The sequence below is a fragment of the Cupressus sempervirens genome, chromosome 2 (assembly GCF_028749045.1).
Source record: "Cupressus sempervirens isolate cs-2001-9-10 chromosome 2, ASM2874904v1, whole genome shotgun sequence".
Lineage (NCBI taxonomy): Eukaryota > Viridiplantae > Streptophyta > Pinopsida > Cupressales > Cupressaceae > Cupressus > Cupressus sempervirens.
In genome coordinates this window covers 288,774,669-288,791,379 of record NC_143119.1, presented here as the reverse complement: position 1 = coordinate 288,791,379, position 16,711 = coordinate 288,774,669, and positions in this window count along the sequence as shown.

Here is a 16,711-nt window from a genome sequence, read left to right as displayed (position 1 = left end):
TAACTCAAAAAAAGAAGAACTTCTACAATAGATATTAGAGTTGGGAGGAGACAATTATACTTTTGAAGATCTTAGAAGGGACCTTTTGTCTTTTGAAGAAGAAAATCAAACAAATAAGGATAGTAGTAAGGATGAGGATGGAATATCTTTGGATCACCATAGTTTCACAGAACAGATTCTACAAGAGTTGGCTAATGAAGAAGCTGAGAACAAGGAGAGCATTTAATAAAAAACAATCAAAGGTGCTCATGAGAATTTGGAACATTTGGGTATAATAATGAACCAAGAAGGGGTTAACTCTCCTAATTTCGGCAAAACAAAACCCAAAAGAGGAAGAAAGTCCCTCAAGGAACTTAGAGAAATAGATGGTCAGGCATGCGAACAACAAAAGATCAACGAGCTTTTTAACATAGGGAAGGGGAAGATCCTTCCCAAGGAGCCATGAAGATCACCATGTGAAATGCGAGGGGTTTAAAGGCTCCTAGCAAAAAAAGATTATTAAAAAAAAACCTTAAATTATTTGAATCTAAAATTATTTTATTACAGGAAACAAAACTAAATAGGATAAAAGGTATTAAACTAGACAAGCATATAGGTAATTGGAACATTACTTTGCAAGAATCTGTAGGTGCTTCTTGGGGTTTAGGGTTTATTTGGAATTAGAGGAAAATTTCCTTAGAAATATTAAGTATGAATAATAATTGGATTAATGGTACAGTTATAAGTATGATATCTAATCTTAAGTTTATCTTAATTAACATTTATGGTCCTACTAGTAACCTTGAGAAAAGAGTAGTATGGGAAGAAATCAGCTATTTTCTGAAATATCATCTAAATAAACTAATTTTGTTAGGAGGAGATTTTAACACCATTCTAAACTTAAATGAAAAAGCAGGGGATTCACTTCAGATCCCCCAATCTTCAAAAGACTTCAAAAAATGGTGTGACTCCCACACCTTAATTGACATCCCATTTAAGAATGGGAATTATACTTGGAATAATAAGAGGAAGGATCTTACCTATATTGCAAAAAAATAAGGTAGATTTTTCGTTAAAGGAGACCTAGATGTTAATAATTTAAATATTCAATCTATGATTCTTCGTATTGTTGGTTCTGATAATTTGCCAGTTAGAGTTGAATTCTTTGAACCCCAAAAACCTGCTAGGAGTTCTTTTAAATACAAAAAAATGTGGTTTTTAGATCCTGGATTCTTAGACAATATTAAGACTTGGTGGTCACAAGGAAATTTTGATGGTTCTAAGATGTTTATCTTCATTTCTAAGATGAAGATGCTTAAAGAAAATATTCTTAGATGGAACAAAGAACACTTAAACAACATCTTTAAAGAAAAATTAGATATTGAAGATAAGTTAAAGGAATTAAATACAGAAACCATCAAGAAAGACATGAATAATGAAAGTTATCTTTTAGAAAAAGAATTGCTCACAAAACAAGAGGACATTTCGTCCAAAGAAGAAATATTTTGGAGACAAAAGTCTTGAGAAAGGTGGTTAGACAAGGGAGATCGGAACCCTAAATTCTTTCATAATTCTACCCTCTATAACAAATCTAAGAGTAAAATAACGAGTATTAAAAACCACATGGGTATATCAACGAATAACCTTAACAAAATTTTGGAAATTTTTGTGGATCATTTTAAGAATATATTAAATAATTTTGAAGGGTCAAATAGAGAAGCGCAATCCAACTTGTTGGAATCTATCCTAATACTAGTTTTAGCAGAAGATAAGAAGACATTAAATAGACCTATAACATTAGAAGAAGTTAGAACGATCGTGTTCAACATGAATCTTGATAAATCACCAAGCCCTGACAGATTTCAAGCCTTTTTTTTTACCAAAGATGTTGGGATATTATTGGGATAGATCTTTGTAAGGCAATTGAAGCTTCTAGAAAAGGAGGCTCCCTATTATCTAAAATTAATTATACCTTCCTACTCTAATCCCCAAAAAGTCAGAGCCCGAGTGCCCGAGAGACTTTAGGCCTATTGCACTCTATAATACAATTTATAAAATTTTCTCAAAGATTTTAGCCAACTGGTTAAAATTAATTCTTCCAAAAATTATCTCTGAGTAACAAACACGTTTCGTTTCGGATAGATCAATTCTGGATGGCATTCTTATCATCCAAGAAATGATTCACTCAGTACAAAAGAACAAAGAGGCATGTATGTTCATGAAGCTCGACATTCAAAAGCCTTATGATATGGTGGATTGGTGGTTCCTCTATAAAACATTAGAAGCTTTTGGTTTCTCCCACTAGTGGATTAATCTTATCTTCAAATGTATCTCAACTACCAAAATTTTGGTCCTCATTAATGGGTCCCTTGAAGGTTTTTTTTGAAACCTCAAGAGGTATAAGGCAAGGAGATCCCTTATCTCCATTCTTATACATAATTATGACTGAAGTCTTTGGGAGAGCCATTAATGAGGCTTATAATAAAAATGAAATTAAAGGGATCACTATCACCAACAATATTCTCAATATAATTCATCAACAATATGCGAATGATACAATTTTGCCAGGTGAAAGCTCAACGATAGAGGCAAACAATCTAAAAGCCATCATTTAGAGGTATATAAAAGCCTCTAGTCAAAGAGTGAATGAATCAAAATTAGAGATATATTTCATTAACATAGATCCTAAGATGGAAGTCTAGATTTGTCATATTATGGGATACAATAAAGGTTCTTTCCCGTTCAAATATCTCGGCATTGAACTAGAGAAGGGCATGAGATTAGGGAAGGTTTGGAACAACATAATGGAGAATTTGGATGCCAAGATCGAATGTTGGAAAGATAAATGGCTTACGAAGGTAGGAAAAAACATAAAGATTAGCTTGATTTTATTAGCCATCCCAATATACCTGCTATCTTTCCTTCCGCTTCCCAAGCACCTTAAATATAAATTGGAGTCTAAAATTAGAAACTTCATATGGAATGATTACAAGGAATCTAAAAAATTGGCCCTTGTTAAATGGGAAAACATTTTCAAACCCAAGGAATGTGGAGGATTAGGTATTAAGAATTTGCAATGGAAAAATGTAGCATTAGGGGCTAAATTAATATGGTGTCTTTACATGGAAAAAGAGCAAAAATGGGCTAAGATATTATTTAATAAGTTTTTGGATGCAGAAGACCCAATTAAAATTTCCAGGATGAAAAATCTTCCTAAAGGATCAAAAAGCTAGAATTTCATGGTTAAATGTTGGCACCTTGTTAGCAAATATCTAACTTGGGATGTTGGTAAGGGTGAAGATGCCCTTTTTTGGGAAGATTCCTAAGATAGGCACCCACCAATAGATGATAACCTTGTTCCAGGAAACCTAAAAGAAAAACTTATAAGTCATTGGGGTAGGAAAGCAAGTGATTACTGAACAAAGCTTTCTATTGAAAATCAATCTAGGTGGATCTAGAAACCATTGGAAGAGGTAGGGTTGGATCCTGCTGAAATCAAGACATTTGAGAACATCATACAAGATAGAAAATTCAAGCAGCTTGATAGGAAGGATCTAATGATGACAAATCTAATGCTCATCTGGGTAGCATCTAATGATGACAAGTACAATGTGAAGAATGGTTACAAAGCATTGATAAACTCTAAGAGATGGGAGGAGGTGGAAATCCCACTCAGACTTTGTTGGGACCTGGCTTGTTTACCTAAGGTAAGTTTTTTCTTATGGCTCACATCTCAAAATAGAATTTTGATGGCTAACAGACTTAACAAACTAGGTATAGAAGGCCCTTCGAGGTGTGTCATTTGCAAGTGAGACTGTGAAAATGTAGACCACCTACTTTACAACTGCCCATACTCTCGAGTCTATTGGGAATGGCTAAGTTAGAAGTTAGGTTGGATTTCTCCATTTCTAAAATTATTCACCCATTTGCTCAAGGGGTGTCCTTCAAACCTATGCAAGGGAATTTATAATAAGCTTTGGAACATCTGCCCCGCTATCCTCCTGTGGGAACTTTGGAAAGAAAGGAACAAAAGAATTTTTAGTGATTCTGAGATGAAATTAGAAGAGTTAGTTCTAAAGATAGAAGCCAACATAGTTGAAACAACTAATTCTCATCTTAGGACATCCAAAATGGAAGAAGGATCCTTCTCTTTTTGGGATGGGCATATTAAAAAGGCATGGCCTAATCTAATAAATCCACCCCGCATTTATTTTAAGAAAAGAAAGGAGGCTAGAAAAAGTTGTAGATGGACTCCCCCCCCCTCCCCAAAGGGATGGGAAAAACTAAACTTTGATGGAGCAGTTAGAGGTAATCCAAGGGTAGTAGGAATTGGTTGCATCATCAACAATGACTCAGGTCAATGGATTGCCAAGAAAGCAATGTCCATCAATCTCACTTCTAATTACATATTAGAGCTCGAAGCATTAGAAGAAGGGCTAAAGTTGTGTCTTCGTTTATGATTACCTAAGATCATCATCAAATGGGACTCTCAAATCATTTTAAATGCTATAAGGAATAGAGAAACCCCAAACTGGGTCCTTGATTCCAAACTAGAAGAAGTTATTTCTCTAACATATAGGTTTGAGGAAATTAGGATATGTCATATATATCAAGAGGGCAATTAGAAGGCAAACACCTTGGCTAATAAAGATGTTGATGGTGTCTACTTACTAGATGTCAGAGACAGGAGATGATCTTTTAGGCGTCCTTTCTAGGCTTAGTTTTTTATTTTTTTTAAATTTGGTAGTATGGTATAGATTTTCCTAGGATAGCTAGATTAGGCGTTTATTCATGGGTAGGTTATTCAAGGCATTTGAATGTATTCTCTTTTCCTTTTGAGACATTCAGAGGAACATATACCAACCTGGTGATAAAAGTTTATTTCATTAAGAAACCTAGGCAACCTAAGATATTCTTGATGTGCCCTCATTAGTCTCCAAATAGGTTGTATCAGAGTTTATTATGTTTGCAATAAAACCCATAGGGCGATAACATCCCATATCGATATAGGTAACCTATTTGGCTAGAGTATGTCTACATCATCATTCTAAGGTGACGTCAAGATCCACTAATTTCTCAAAAAATTCAAGGAGGTTCAAGAGGCTTCAGCTAGTGGTTTATTTATTTTATTAAACACTCGGTCTCTGTCATTAGGTTAAGCATTTTTTAAAGAAATGGATTTGAATATTTGTGTATTTCATACTTCCAAGGCTCGCATCATGGCCTTTTGAGGCAACGTCAAATCAGAAAGATGGAACCAAATCCTCAGGGCAGTGGATGGAATGACTCACATTGCAGTAAGTAGAGCTAACAATGAAGGATTTTTCAAGTATGAATACACCTAGAAAATGAATAGTGATATAATAGGCACTTTCATCGATTACATGGCCTATGCTAGGATCAACAAATGGAATATGGTAAAACTTTGTTTAAACATTTTTTACTCCACTTGGTGCCAAGGTATTACGGAAGTGATCTTTAGTTTGGATGAAGAACTGAGAGTGCCCTTCTTAGAGATTTATATGGATCATCCTGAAGGTAGTCTTGTGGTGGCTAATATCCCTAGGAGACCAGCCCTTGTAATTAGAGAAATGGTTGTGTTCAATGTGACCTGGCCCAAGATGGAAGCATGTTTCCATTTCCTACTTGCATGGAGAAAGATTACGGTGAATTTTGACCAGGGATGACTCATCAACTATCTCAACCTCTTTAAGGCTTACATCCATCCTGGAGTGGTATTTGACAATTTTGACAGGGTGGACTTCTATACCCCCAACATAGAGAAGACTAGTAGAGAACGGTCCTCCTTTGAATTCCCCCCATACTTTTAGGCAGAGAACCTAAATGATGTAGTGGAAGTAATTATGGTGTACTAGAAGAAATGTCGTAAAACAAGAGTTGTTGCTTTAGGCATTTAATTTTGCTCGAGTTTGAAGGTTCGGTCATGAAGCATTGTCTCCTACTCATTTTGGTTTCAGGCAAAAGGATCACTCTGTTCATATTTTTCTTTTAGTCTGCAACTACTTGTTTTTTAATTGTTAATTTAGGTTAGTACTTGTTTATATTAGGGTTATGGTTTGTAGTGAAATGTTAATAGGTTGTTGTTAGTTTGATCATTAGTAATGGGTTGTTTTATTGTCTGTGATTGTATTTATTGCAGCGCTCTATGGTAGCTCTATTGTACTTAATATGAATGCAAAACAATAGAAGAATATGTTTTAATCCTACTTTGAAGGGTTTCTTTCTTTCAGTGATGTTTGTTTCGATATCCATTCAGTTATGTGGTTATTGTAGCATTATTTTGACTATGAAATGGTCTGGAATTTTATGTGGACAGTTCTTCTTATGATGATTAGTCTCCCAAATTTAATAGCAAATTATTATCTTTATGGTTGTTGTTGCAATAAGTAAGGTACTCTATTTTTATAACACCCTCATTGCTGGGTATTATGAATTAAGAGTCAGAGCCTTCGATAGCTTAACTATCATATGAAGGAGGACTAATTTGGATTAGAGGTGAAAACCCAAGAGTGTTGAATAATATAAAATAGTAACTTCAATTTATAATATTCAAGTTCTGTGATTAGATCTGTAAGACTAAATAAGATGTTGGTTGCTTGAGACTAATTGACAAGAATCTCTAAGGATATGCATGTGTATATTTGGTTTTAGAATATTATAGATATTTTAATAAGTTCATTGATTTGTTTTTACTCAAAAGAGCAAAAAAAAGATAAGTTTTATTATTTCAAATATAGGGTCAAGTTTCTATCAAATAGGCATCTAATACTAATTAATTCAGTTAGTTTAAGGATTATGTTTATTTAAGGAACAACACGAATTTCATGATGAATGCCTTAATTCAAGTTTTATAGAAGATATCACAAATGTAACGTAAGAATGGAACAATCATTTTCTCCAAGGCTTCCATCACAATTATAAGATTATGTAGCTATATTACTAACAATTTTGATGGTTAAGTAATTAGACAGTGTTGAGCATGTTGATTAATAAAAGAAGGATGTAAAAGGCTATGGCTAGAATGGACCAACCACAATTGGCCCCAGTGGCATCAAAGATTTGATGATTATTGTATCAAGTTGTATTACAATCTTTCTTTGTAATAACATTTATGAGTTTATTTTACTAGGGTATGCCCCTTTTATGATGTTATAATAAAGGATAGTTGTCTCGGGCTAGACTAGAGGTTTTCTTCTCCGTTCTTTCCTACTAGTGCCCATTTGAATGGAGAGATGTTGTTGTAATTATCATATTTATTAATAAAATCTATCAAGGCCTTGGCCATTTACCGATAAAAAAGAAAAAGCTCATTATTTAAATGTAACTCTAATTTAATTATTATTAAATAAATAATTATAATAAAATAATATTAAAGCTTTAATATTTTAATCATCTTTATCCAATTTCTCAAATTAGACTTTTAAATTGAAGCACATATTTAATAAATTTCTAATTTATTAAATATCGTCATATTGTAATTTCTCTTTAACCAATTTTCCAAATTAGACTTCTAAAATAAAGCACATATTTAATTAATTAAATATTCTCATATTTTAATAATATTATTTTTAATCAAATAATATTTAATAAAGTGCATCTTTTTTTTTATCAATAAGAGGCCGAAGCCAAGATTAATCATTATTGTGTGTTGTAATTTATTATTGTTATTATTAAGCTCAAGTAGACTCGAACCCAAGACCTCCTAGATAAGAGGCTCACAATTTACCATTGTGTTGTAGGCAAGTATTAATAAAACAAGTATAAAAAATAGGTGGAGATAATTACACATTTGAAGACTTGAGAAGAGATATGCTACTCATTGAGGAGGAAGATAAAAGAAATAAAGATTTACAAACAATCAAAATTGAAACAACAACACAACAAGGAGATGGTATGGAATTAGATAGTACATGGTGCAATTCAGCTTTAGCAGATGGTATACATACAGTTAATCACATAAAATTGGCAGAACTAATAATGGAACAATTAGAAAATGAAGAAAAATGCAAGAAAGATGGTAAGCTATCTAAAAGTGTTTTAAATGCATAGGAGAATATAGAGTAAGTGGGTATTTTGATGAATCATGAAGGGATAAATTCTCCTAAATATGGTAGAGCGAAAGCTAAAAGAGGAAGGAAGTCACTTAAAGAACTCAAAGAAGCAGATGGGTAGGCAAAAGAACAGCAAAATATTAGTCAATTACTTAACACAAGGAAGGGGAAGATCCTTCCCAAGATAGAATGAAGATTACTACCTGAAATGTTAGGGGCTTAAATGCGCCTAGAAAGAAAAGATTACTAAAACATAATTTAAAACAATTTGAATATGAAATTATAATGATACAAAAAAATAAAACTAAATAAGGAAGAAGGAATTAAGTTAGAAAAGATATTAGGTCATTCAAACATTATCTTGCATGAATCGAGAGGAGCCTCACGGGATTAGGAATGATTTGGAATCTCATAAAAGTAAATCTAAATTTAATTCAATCTAGTAGCAAAATTAAAAGCATTAAAAATAACTTTTAGTTAATTTTAATTAACACATATCGACCAATCTAGAAAATAGATAAAAAATTGTTATGGGAAGAAATCAACATGTTTATAAAAAAGCATAGGAATGAATGCATTCTTATAGGTGGAGACTTTAATACTATTATAAATTTAGATGAAAAATTTGGAGGCATCTAACAAAGTTCCCAAGCATCAATGGAATTTAAAAAATGGATATACATTAATAACCTTATTGATATTCCTAGTAACAATGGTAAATTCACATAGAATAAAAGAAGGAAAGACTTTGCATTTATAGCTGAGAAACTGGATAGATTCTTGTCCAAAGGTTAATTAAGTGGATTAGATTTAGATTTATAAGTGGCAATACTTCCTAGAGAAGGTTCTGATCACTCTCCTATTAAACTTGATTTAGTGAACCGATTAAACCTATCAGAAATCCTCTTAAATGCGAAAAAAATATTTTTTTAATATAAAAATCTCATGGAACTCATAAGAAAATGGTGGAATCAAAGTCAATTTTAAAGGCTCCAATATATATATATATATATTTGTATAAAAAATGAAAATGATTAAAGAAAATATACTCAAGTGGAACAAAGAATGTTTCAATAATATATTTAAAGAAAAAACAAGCACCAAAGAAAGTATGAAAAAATTAAACACAAAAGTAATTAAAAAAGGTATAAATAATGAGACCTTTCTCTTAGAAAAAGAACTGCTAGCAAAGCAGGAAGAAATCTTGCAAAAGAAGAAGTCTTCTGGAGGCAAAAATCTAGAGAAAGATGGTTAGAAGAAGGGGACCGTAATACAAAATATTTCCGTAACAACACTATTCATAATAGAGCTAAAAGTAAAATTATAAAAATTAAAGATGTGTCAGGTTCTAGGACTAAAAATCTAGAACATATAGCAAAGATATTTGTAGATCATTTCAACAAGTTATTAAATAATTTTGATAGTTTGAACATGATAGCCCAAACAAAAATGCTTGGAAACATACCAAAAGTGGTCTCAATAGAAGAAAATAAAGCATTATATGCAACCATATCCTTGGAAGAAGTCAGATCTATGTTGTTTAGCATGAATCTAGATAGTTCACCAGGTCCAAATGGATTCCAGGCCTTCTTCTACCAAAAGTGTTGGGACGTTATTGGAACTCATCTTTGGAAAGCCATTAAAGCTTTGAGAAATGATGGCTCTTTACTTGCAAAAATTAATAATACCTTTCTCACATTAATACCCAAAAAAGATGATCCTGAAATCCCAGGGGACTTCAGACCTATAGCCCTCTGCAACAACATTTATAAAATCTTATCCAAAATTCTAGCAAATAGAATGAAACTAAAATTACATAAGATAATTTTAGAAGAACAAATAGGTTTTTTTCTAGGAAGATTAATTCTAGATGGGATACTCATTATTCAAGAAACATTACACGCATCCAATAAGAATAAAATGGCAAGCATGTTCATGAAATTGGATATTTAGAAAGCATATGACATGGTTGATTGGAGGTTCTTCTACAAAATACTAGAAGCCTTCAGATTCTTACACCAATGGATTAACCTTATATTCCAATGCATCTCAACAAGTAAATTTTTAGTTCTTATTAATGGAACACCTGAAGGTTTGAGACATCAAGAGGTATTAGATAGGGAGATCCCTTATCTCCGTTTCTATATATCATCATGGCAAAAAAATTTGGAAGAGAAATTTCCAAAGCCCACTTGGATGGTATAATTAATGGTATTTCAGATACTGAGAATGTTCCTAATATAACCCATCAACAATATGCAAATGATACCATTCTACCAAGAGAAAGTACAATAATAGAAGCACAAAACTTCAAATCAATCATTCAACAATATATGGATGCATCAGGGCAAAGAGTGAATGCTAAAAAAATAGAATTTTTTTTCATTAATAATAAGCCTAAAAGAAAAATCCAGATTTGTAATATGTTGGGGTATAAAAGAGGAACATTTCCATGTAAATACTTGGGAATAGAGCTAGAAAAAGGTAGTAAAACTAATAACGGATGGCATAATATACTTGACAAAATGGATAAGATAAGAGGTTAGAAAGGTAAATGGCTAACAAAAATGGGTAAAGTGATAAAGATCAAAGCAGTCTTATCGGCCCTCCCAACCTACCTGCTTTCTTGCTTACCTCTTTCTAAAGGTTTGAATAAGAAGATTGAGGAAAAACTCATAAACTTCTTCTGGAATGACACTAAAGATCAAAGGAAACTAGCTCTTATTGAATGGAAAAAAATTATGTAAACCAAAAGAATTAGGAGGTCTTGGTATCAAAAATTTAAGCTAGCAAAATGGAGCATTAGGGACCAAACTGACATGGAGATTATTCATAGAAAGAAATAAAAAACGAGCAAAAATCATGTATAATAAATACTTAAATGCAACCAACACTTACTCCTTGTTTAGAATGAGGAACCTTCCTAAAGGATCTAAGAGCTAGAATTCTATAGTTAAAAGTAGAGCTCTGATTAGTAAATATCTCACTTGGGATGTTGGTAATGGGGAGGAAGCTCTCTTCTGGGAGGACTCTTGGTATGGGAATCCCCCATTAAACAATATGAATATCCTGTTAGATTGTGGTGACTAATCAGGAAAGTACTGTACATACTTCATAAATAGTGGGGTTCGAGGCATCGGCCCGATTTTTTTTTTTTTTTGGGCAGTAGCCGACATATTATGGCCGACATATGGCCGACATGTTATAACCCTAAAGTGGTTTAATACTTGTATAAAAGGGCTTAGGGTTGGGTATTTTTTATATGTTGTGATACAAAATTGGTTCTTGCGGCGGTATTGAGCTGTAAGGGATTACGGATTGTAATCACTGGATTGTAATAAGATCGGACTTGCTGTTTGGTGGACGTAGCCTAGGGATTGGGTGAACCACGTTAAATCTTGGTGCCTTGTGTTCATTTCTGTGTGTTCTATTATTTTCTGTTATTGGTTATATTTGCATGTAGTTTTTATTTCTGTCTGTGGTTTATCCTAACATATCCCAGCTGATCTTATAGAACAATTAGTCAAAGTTTGGGGGTGTAAAGTCAGTAATTATAAAATCAAAAGAGATATTAATGGTAGTATAAGTTGGGAATGGAAAATTTTAGATAATATTGACTTAGAACTAGTAGTAAAAAAGGTGTATGAAGACATCATTAATAAGAGGAAAATAAAATAATTAGTGAGAAATGACAAACTCATATGGGCAGCATCAAAAGGTGGAAGGTATAACATGAAAAATGGCTATAAAGCAATTACTTGATCTCAAAGATGGGAAGAAGCATATAGTCCCCTTAAACTTTGTTGGGATTCTTCTTGTCTACTAAGGCAAGTTTCTTTTTGTGGAACACCTCGTAGGATAGGATTCTAATGTTGACATAATTAGAAAGATGGGCATTGAGGGGCCTTTCAGATGTGTGTTATGTAAGAGTGACAACAAAGACACTAACTATCTTTTATGTAAGTGTTTATATACACAAAAGTGTTGGGAATGGCTCTGAATATGCTAAGTTGGACCGCACCATTGCCTGAAATTCTAATCGATCTACTTAAGAGTTGGTCCATGGACTATAGTAGAGGTATCTATGGTAACCTCTGGAATATTTTCCCTTCTATCCTTGTTTGGGAAATATGGAAAGAAAGGAATAGAAGAATATTCCTCAATCAAGAGATAATGGCTTGTGAGATAACTAATAAAATCAAAGCCTGTATAATTGAAACATTAAATTCTCACCTCAGAAAGATTCCAAAAGAGGAAGGATCATTTTCAGAATGGGATGGTCTTACAAAAAAAAGTTGGAAAAACCTAGTTAGTCCCCTGTTGATCTATCAGAACAAGAATAAAGAGGATAGGAGAAAATGTAGCTAGAATCCACCCACGACTAGATGGACCAAATTCAATTTTGATGGAGCCTCAAGAGTAAATCCTGGTACCGTTGGGATTGGATGCATCATTAACAATGAATATGGTAATTGGATGGCTAAAAGGGCTAAATTTATAGGATCAACCACTAACAACCTTGCTGAATTAGAAGCCCTTCAAGAAGGTATCCAAATCTTCCTGGAGCTAAGCATTTCAAAACTTATTATTGAAGGAGATTCACAAATTGTCCTAAATGCTATCAGAAAAAGGGAGACACCTAACTAGGTTCTAAATTCTAAATTGGAAGAAGCTCTAAATCTTCTAGACCATATCAAAGATATTCAAATTATGCATATTTTTCAGGAAGGTAATAAAGTAGTAGGCCAGTTAGCAAATAAGGGAGTAGACAGTGAAAATTTCTTAATGTTTAATTGTAAGTAAACTAATCAAAAAGTAAACGACAGTATTAAAAAAACAGGATAATGTAAACTTCAGTCATATAAGCTAAGATAGTATATCAAACTAACTATAAATATAAATGCATACATATCTAAGCATATAAAAAAAGAAGAAGCTATAGATATATTTGTATATTATCATAGATAAAAGTGAAAATATTGACTCCTTGTAGTAATCAAAGGGGAAAATGGAAAATTGGAAAAGGTTTCATCAAAACACTGATAGATTTAAATTTTTTAATTACAATAATAAATTGGAATTCAAATTGTAAAAGTTAAGATAATAATATTTTCAAATTTGATAGGAAGTTAGTCAGCATATATGGGAATGCAATTTTGGACACTTCTAAATTTTTTATCCCTATATCTAATAGCTCTCTAGGTGGAGTTTTATAATTTAATTTTAAAACCTTGTAACCATATTAATTTTCCTATTTCTTCCATCATTTCATAACACTAGGCATCATCATATTCCAATATGATTTGTTTGCATGTAGGTGGCACCAGAAGATGACATATAGATCTCGAGGTGCTTCTAGATCCTTCGATTGAGATCATTAGTTCTCCATTTATAGTTTAATTGGTTTTGGACACTTCTTATTCCCTACTCTGTTTCATCTTGATTTAGTTATAAACTTAGGATGGATACCAATATCAGTTTATTTCATTCCTCAGAGGTGTGGACCATGGCATTTAGAGGAAATGTGAAACCAGAGAGATGGAATTAACTATTAAACCCTATGGATGACATGTTGGGATTGTTGTGAGTCATGTCTTAGGGGAAGGTATGTTCAATTACATTTTTCCTTGGAGAACCAACAATGACATTATAGGTTCTTTCATAGGTTGTCTTGCCATAGCCAAAATATAGAAGTGGGCTATGATTAGTGGTGTGTAGGTCTTGACAAAGTAGTTATGAGTATTGATGAGAAATGTAGGATCCCTCTCCCAAAGATGTACATGGCACATCTTTTGGGTAGCTTTGAGCTGGCCATTGTTCCTAGGCACCCCTCTTTGTTAATCGAGAGAATGCTTTATTTTTTAAAGATTGGTTGAAAATAGAAACTAGTATACATTTTCCACTTAGGTGGAGAGCTATCTTAGAAGACCATAACAAGGTCTAGCTCATAAATTATCTCTACATCTTTAACTCCTATATACAACCGAGAGTGGAGCTCGAGAATCTGGAAGATCTGGATTTTTGTATTCTGAATATAGAAAAGTCCAATAGGGAGAAGAGCGCTTTTGAATTCTCGCCAAACTATCAATTTGAGAACCCAAAGGACATTGCTAAAATCATCATGGTTTACTAGAGATAGGGTCTGTTGTTTACTGGATCCCCTCGCTTGTTGGTTTTGTTTGAATGTCAAATTTTGTTAATATCAAATGTTAGATGGAGATTTTCTATTCATATTTCTCGTTTCCTGTATTCGACATATATGTATTCTAGATAGTTATAGTTTAGGGTTCGTTGTCTCCTCCTTCTAGCCTTGGAGGTTTTGGTTTTGTGATGGGCTCCTCTTTATCCACATTTCTGGTGATTTCTTAGTTTGTTAGGTTTAATTAGCCATGGGCTATTATCACTATAACCTAAGTTCATCTAATTATGAAATAGAATTATAATTAGTTTTAATCTATACTGGTGATTTTATGCAAAACATATAAGATGATTTTAAGCTTTGAATATAAATTAAGTACCAATTATATCATAATGATGATATTAATCTTAGTAACTGTGCTACAAGCTTAAAATACACACATTGCAACGCATTAAGACCAAAATGTGAAAGAATCAAATCTATCAAATTATAGTTAGAAATAGAAAAAAGCCAATAAAAGAATATATTGATAATGGTATTCCACCTCTAATATAGCTTAACATGCTTGGATGAGTCTATATCACTATTTTGGATACTACAAACATGTATAATCATTTAAAGGAATAGAATAGTATAAATTGATAAAACAAAAACTAAGTCTACTAATGCATAATAAATTACATATAGATAAGGAGAGAAAAGCGATAAATATGTATTAGAAAAGGAAATTATAAATCTTGTTGAATCACTTTATTTTATCAGGTTGGTCTAACACTGCTAATATTTGTGTTAGTAAAGACATTTGTGATTTACAGGCTAATAGAACAATTATTGCAAAAGGTATAAGAAGTTGCAATTAGACAAACCAAATACTGAAAGGAGATTAATTCTTCATGGCAGAATCCTTGTTAATTTTCATGCTTCATCATATTTTGTGTTAATTTAAAAATTGGGGTATGTCCCTTTTAAATTGTATAATATAGGACTTAAGTCCCAGACAAGACTAGAAGTTTTTTTGCTCTATTCTTTCCTGCCAGTGTCTATTTGAATAGAGAATTTTGTAAATTATATTAAATTTATTCAATATAATACAGGGCTTTGGTCATTTACTAATCCAAAAAATAATTTTAAAAAAAAAATCAAATATCATAAGATTAATCCAATCATCATAATTAAACTATTTACCAAATAAATCATAGAGCCAAAAATCACATAAAAACCATGTGAGCAAAACTAACTAAAGTTAAAATCAAACAACACATGCAAAGATCACTCAAGGGTTTAAAAGGGTAGTCAATCAAATACATGTCCTCGTTCTTAGGACAAGTAATTAGGATATGACTCGTATTGGACTTTAACATTATCTCCCCATTCTTACCATTGAGTTCTTACGATAAGGCACACTCATCCTAGCAATTCAGGGTCCAGTACCTGCAACCTACATAGAAGAGGAGCATGTACATGTGCATACATGTCTAAGCTAAATAGGAAATTATAGGAAGTGGTGCATCATGTAGATCCCAACTAACAGGAGACCATGATTCCCTTCCTTAACCATATCAAGCACATCAAATAGAAATGCAAAACATATATGCCCACCATACACATACAAGTATGGGATAAGTACCAAAATAAATCACAAGTATAAATATCATCAAAATCTAAGATAATAACTCATCATCATGAAAACACCTACATTTTAAAGCATCATCAAATAGCACATGAAATGAATCAGCTATGTAATCAGTTTGGATATATAATCAAGTCATGAAATAATGTCATATAATTGTAAATCAAATATCTTTGAAACTAACACATGCATGAAATTGGCCTAAAAGAGTTCGATAGTTAGAACATAAAAAAAAACTACAAGTGGGCACTACAAATCTATAATCTTGTTTTTAATTTTAATTTGATATTTAAAATTGTTTTAAGTTCTTTATTACTTTAATGTATTTAGTTGTTCACTTTAAATATTAATTTGTTGGGTTGTTTATCGAATAGCATGGCAAGAAAGTGAACAACAAAAAGAAAAGTGATAAGCTCTCCTAGTCACTGGTAACCTCCATTAATGCAAGGTAGATATCCCTCTGACCTTCCAGCTCCTTGGGGCAAACTGTCTACTCCATGGGTTTCCAAATCTATTTATGGCTCATCCAAGGCTCCCTTAGCCACTAGAAACTCATTTATTTCTTTGGATAGGGTTTTTCTTGCTTCAAAGAAGGGTCTAGGGTTTACTCTCATGGCTAAATGCAAAGCTAACTCCATTGAAATTCATCACCCCTACTAGAGGAGAGGATAATTCTTTCAACACCCATAATTTGGCTCCATGTGAAAATAAGACACCAAATTTTGGGATTGCTAGCAACAATAATTTGTGTGTGATCTTGATGTGAATCCCCTCAATCATGATAAGAGAAAATTTTATTTCATTGGGGCCTAGAAGAAATCTATGCCATCTCTTTCACATCTATGTAAGCTTCCTAATCTTGACTACTATGTTTCTCTTAACTCTTTGGGG